The sequence below is a fragment of the Lonchura striata genome, chromosome 1 (assembly GCF_046129695.1).
Source record: "Lonchura striata isolate bLonStr1 chromosome 1, bLonStr1.mat, whole genome shotgun sequence".
NCBI lineage: Eukaryota > Metazoa > Chordata > Aves > Passeriformes > Estrildidae > Lonchura > Lonchura striata.
The window spans coordinates 2,272,822-2,278,851 of NC_134603.1; positions in this window are offsets into that span (position 1 = coordinate 2,272,822).

Here is a 6,030-nt window from a genome sequence, read left to right on the forward strand (position 1 = left end):
ATGTGCAGGTTGGACAGGTACAGGTGGGATGACAGTCCCTCATTCCTCCTGTGAGGCCACGTACTTCCCAGTATGGATGGAGGCGCTTCCAGCACTTCCCAGGGGCTTTGTGGATCCTCATTCCCTGCAAAGGGAGCATCCAAACTGGGATGTCCCCTCTCAGGCAAAGCACAATCCCACAGAGGCACCACTGAATGTTCCACATTCCCAGGGCCACCAGCTGGGCTGGGGATTGCTGCAGGAATGTTTTTTTTTTTCCAGCTCTCTTGTGGAGCGACCTCTCCTCCGTCTTCCCCCACAGATGGAGCCTCAATTAAATTCAGGAATCCATTTTTTAATAGGACTTTCACCTCAGCTCCCTGCCGGGCCATTAAAGCCATTACAGCAGAGTTAAGTAAGGAATCCTGGGAGCCTCTGGAGCTGTCATCCCATGTTTATGGCCCAGGCAATGTTTGCTTTATTAAAGATTCAGGAGCCATTTCCGAACGCCTCCGTTCTGTCCTTCCCATTACAGGCCAGACCCTGGCGAAAGGGCGACTGCAGGGAAAAAGAGGATTGCTCCTGAGATGGGAAAAAAAAATAGGATGGGCTTGCTGGGAGAGTCTAAGGGCATGGCAGGAATGGAGAAAAAGGGAAGAGGAGAGGCAGGAATTTCATCCCGAAGCGCAGCTGGGTGTTGCGATGAAGCTTTTCCAGCTGCTGCAGGGTTTCGTTTTCCCTGGTTTCCAGGAGTTGGGCAGGATCCTAAGGCAAATCCCTGCCTGGCCCAACCACACAGGTTGCCCAGAGAAATTGTGGAATCCCCATCCCTGGAAATATTCAAGGCTGGGTTGGATGAAACTCTGGAATAGGGCAAGGTGTCCGTATCCATGGAAGGGGTTGGAATGGGATGGATCCCGACCCAAACCATTCCATGTTTTTGTGATCTGGCCATGAAGAGTGAGATTACACCATCTGGGCTTTTTTCAAGCCATGACGGGGTCCCCACTGACTTCCAGGTCCCTAAAATTCCCTTCTTCCCATCACAATCCCCCATTTCTCCATTGCAGGACATTCCTCCCTCCTCTGTTGGACTACAGAGCAGAGACTCTCTGAAAGCACCAGCATCCTACGGAAAACAGGGATCCAAGGAGATTCCCTTCTCCATCCCTGTCTTGCTGCCAGGCCAGCTCCACCTGGGCCACGTCTAACCTGCTTCCATATGGGAGACACTTGTTCCCATCCGTGGGAATGGGATGGGATGGGGATGGGATGGGGATGGGGATGGGATGGGGATGGGATGGGATGGGGATGAGATGGGATGGGATGGGGATGAGATGGGATGGGATGGGGATGGGGATGGGATGGGGATGGGATGGGGATGGGATGGAGATGGGATGGGATAACGGGATGGGGATGGGATGGGATGGGGATGGGATGGGGATGGGATGGAGATGGGATGGGATAACGGGATGGGGATGGGATGGGATGGGGATGGGATGGGATGGGATAACGGGATGGGGATGGGGATGGGGATGGGATGGGATGGGATGGGGATGGGATGGAGATGGGATGGGATGGGATGGGATGGGATGGGATGGGGATGGGATGGGGATGGGATGGGACGGGACGGGACGGGACGGGACGGGACGGGACGGGATGGGATGGGATGGGATGTTATTCCCAGGTTATCCCCAAGTTCCCGTGCATGAGAAGGTGGTCAAGCACTCCCCATGGATCACACATGGGATGGGATAAGGGGTTATCCCCATCCCAGCTTTTGTCCCCCACAGGAAGCAGCTGAGGATGAGGCGCCTTGGGGACAGGCAGGTCCCTGCTGTCCCTCTCTCATCCCAGCTGGACAATTTTTGGAGCTGAGCACCCTTGGGTGCACCTGAACTCCCACCCACGTGACACCCGAGGGTGGCCAGAGGATGTGGAGCTACACCCGTGCCCCACATGTGACAATCTGGGACCAGGGCGGCTCAGGGTGACGAAGGGAGAGCAGGATCCAGCGTGTCCCAGCTCTGCCCTCTGCAGCTCCACCAGGTGCCATCGCCACTCCTGAACCTGCCGGTGTCACCCCTGCAGGTCCCAGTCCTCCAGCTGAGCTCCCCAGCCCTGGTGGCTTCACACCCCCAACCCTGGTGAAGCCCCTCTTGGTGGCCTGATGAACTTCTCGGTGTTTGCTGCCACCCGAGGTGACACTGAAGGGTTTTTGTACCTCCAAGGTGCTGGGGGGACAGGACCAGGAGGGGACCTCGGGCCAAAAGGGGACCTCGGACCAAGAGCTGACCTTGGAAATCGGAGCGAGCACCTTGGCAAAGCTTTTAGGATCAGCCCAGGGGAGCAATTCCCTCTCTGCAGCCCCACAGGGAGACGAGGGATGAACGCTCCAGCTTTTAGGAGCAGGGTGGTGCTCCCACTGCTTCCAGGAAAATTCCAGCCCTTCACGGGATGGGGTTTGCTACGAGCTCAGGGTGTAGCTGCACCGCAAATGTTTTGCTTTGCACACTTTTCCCAGCAGGAATTTTCAGGATATAGGGACTAAAACTGCTGTTTATGCCGGTTTTTTTTTTTTTTGGGATGCACTGGACTCCAAAGCACCCCAGGGACACCCGTGCCCGGCCTTGGGTGCCAGCGTGGGTGGGGGGTGCCCGGCTGGGCAGATTTTGGGGGGGCTGTGGGCAGTGGGTGCATTGCACAGGGTGCTGCTGCCCTCCAGTGGGCTCAGGTTGGAGAGGAGGCTGGAATTCCATACGGATGCTCGGGAAGGCAGAGGTGGGGCTGGGGATGTCCCTTCCCATGGGGTGGGGAGCAAGGGATCCCACAGAGAAATCCAGGAGCAGGAGAAATCCTGCTCTGCTCCTGGACTGGGAGTGGTTGGAGGCAGCTCCAGCCCCCAATCCCTCAAAAAAATTCCAAATTTATTAGATTTATTCGCAGTGAGAGCACCTGGCCTGGCTCCAGTGTCCCACCACCAATCCATATCAACCCTCTCTTGCTCTTTTCCCTCTGTTATCCCCAGGAAAAGGCAGGAGCATGGATTTGGAGCCAGTGACAGCTCCAGAGGAGCCGCTGTGGGGTCACAGAGCCAGTGGGATGTGAAGGGACAAGGACAGCGCAGGGACCTTCTCCTCTTGTGTTGTGTCCTTAACAAAGAAGGGAATCTAATCCCCTTCCCACCAGGCTGGAAGGGCTGGTCCATGGGCTGGGAGATTTTTATTATGGAGGGTGAAGCTCCAAGAGGAGGAAATCAGGAAATTTGGGTGAACCCTGGTGGTTTTGCTGGGCTCTCCAGGATGGGATTTCCAGGATGGGGTTTCCAGGCTGTTTTCTGACTCAAAGGCCCTGGAAATCATCAGTGATCTAAAAAATCCCCAAAATCCTCTTTTCATCTCCTCCCTGGTCCCAGTCCAGGTTATGCAAACATTCCTTGTTTGCTGATTCCCCTGGAGCTCCTCTCTGCATGGACAGAGAGATCTCAGTTTCTTGGTAAAGTTATTTTCACCCGATTTTTTTGTGGTTTTTGACCACGTTTTACCCTACAGGACCTCTCTGCTTCCTGGTCAAGCTGGAGAAGACAAGCACGGAGATCCAGATCCATGGATTTCAGGAAAGCCAGGCTCTTGCTGATGGAGCACAGATCCTGCCTGAGCACACGTCAGCAGAGGGGGAGGCGACGCCAGCTCCGGAGTCACGAGTTTCCCACATCCACTGAACGTGGGTGGGAAAAGGATCTTCTGCAGCAGAACGACTCCACCGTGGGTGGCTTCCAAAACCTGGCACAGGAGGGCTGATGGAAGGGGAAACGCCTTAAATTCCAAAATTATGTACCCCCCACAAAAAAAAAAAAAAAGCTGGATGCTGTTTTAACCCTGGCTTGGTAGACAGGACAAAAAAAGCTCCCACCACATTTCAAAAATAAATTCCATTTTGAAAGTCCTGGCCTTGTTTTTTTTCCCGTTTGTGGGGGTTTAAACCCACTTTTCTCCTGTGGGATGAGTGTTCCCATCATCCAGCCCCAAATCCATGGGTTTGGTCATCCTCCCAGGATGGTGGGAAGGTGGTGTCCAGGTCCCAAGGGAAAACAGGGGGTCCCATGCCAAGGATTTGCTGCTTTCCAGCCTAAATTCCAATTGATGAACCCTCCCAAAAAAAAGGGATAATAAACCCTTTTTGGAACAAAAAAAGCAGTTTAAAACCTGCTGTGTGAAGCCAAAATGACTTTCTTGACCAATTCTCTTTTTTTTTTTCAGGGGAAAAGCTCCCAAGGGATCCAACCTGAGCCCCACCCTTCATTTCCCTGAATTCACGTGACAAAGCCACCACCCCCCTGGAGACGGAGACCACAGCTCACCAAGTTTAATTTGGATGCCTGGGATCTTGGTTTTCCTTGGAGCAAGCCCATCCTTGATCCAAAGGATCTCTCCCAACCTCAACAGCTCCAGCTTTGTGCAAAAATGACCCAAAATTGACTTTTTAGGAGGATCAGCCAGGGCTTGCTTCCTGTCACGTGTGGTAATCCCCAACAAAAGTGCTACAAACTGGATTTGAATCAGTGCTCTTTAATCCATAAAAGGTGAGAATCCATGTACAAATTAAAAAAAAAAAAAACAACAACAAAAAACCCGACATAAAACCCTGGAATTAGGGAAATTATCCCGACCCCACAAAACACAACCCCTTCGCCAACGCTGGGGTTGGGTGATGCGGGCGGAACGCAACGGCTTCTCCGAGATGAATCCCTCTCCAGCTCGGAGACGTCCGTGGTGGCATCCCACGTTTTTAGGATGGTGGGAAGATGCTGCCGGGATGTTTTAAGGGCAAAGTGGCCTTTTCTGTGACCCCACCCCCTCCTTTCCTTCCCGATCCCACGCCAAGCAGCCGGGAGGATGACGTGGGAAGCCCGGCTGCTACAGATGGCTCCGTGCTGGAAGGCGGATCCCGAATCCGGTGTGGAGATGCCTCTCGGCTATGGAGAGGCCTCCTGGCCAAGAGCAGAGCTAAAAAGTCCTCCTTGAGCTCGTAAAATCCCAGGATGGGTTGGCTTGGATGGGATCTTAAGGCCCAAACTGTTCCAGCCCCAGCCGTGGGACAACTTCCACCACCCCAGGCTGCTCCAACCCCGTCCAACCTGGAAGATTTCCTTAAATAAAATCAGGGTTAAGAGCTTGGAAAATGGACAAGGAGCCACTAGAGGAAGTCACAATCCCAGGGGACACTGTGGCCTCAAGATCCCACCTGCTCCTTTAAACCAACCTTAAAAAATTCCTTAGAAAGTACAAAAATACAATCCCATCTGTCCCAAGGGAATTTTCTGCCTCCCAAGATCATCCAAGCACTGAAGACCAGACAGCTCCTCAGCCTTGAAAAAAAAAACCACAAACACACCAGGCAGAAACAGGATGGAGGAAATTTTGCCGATCTGTTTTGTGGATTCGGAGTCTCCCAGCGTTTCCAGGACAATTACCAAGATGCCTGGATCCTTCAGGCCAGCCCAGGAATGCTGACAGTAGTGTTAGGGAATTAGCAACATGTGCAAGATCCAACAGTAGCACAAATTTAGGAGTTTAATAATCTGGAGGAGATATCTTCCTGGAATTTTAATCTCCTCCCAGGAAAAATAAAACCCCCCCCCAATGCTCTTAGCTATTAATCTCCTCACAGAATATTTAGGGCAATCCATGTCTCCTGATTAAAAAAACCAGACAACAACTGCACGTTAAGTCCTTCCCTTTTCTTCCAAAGAATCCGTCTGGGCAGCTGGGCTGGATTTTATGAGCCAAGCTGGGGGTTCATTCCCCAAAAAAACCACCTCAAAAGCACTAAAAGTGGTCAAACCATCCTACTTTGTTGGGACAGCCCCACCTGGGAGATTCTGCCTGGGTTGGACCCTGTGGTGGGATCACCACAAGTCATCAATGCCCATGTCGTTCCCTCTCCCAAAAAAAGGGAGTCTGGAAGGATTCAGCTGAAGGATTCAGCTCCTCCAGCAGCTCCTGGAGAGCAGCTCCATCTTGTACCTCGCAGAGAAAGCCCAGGAGATGC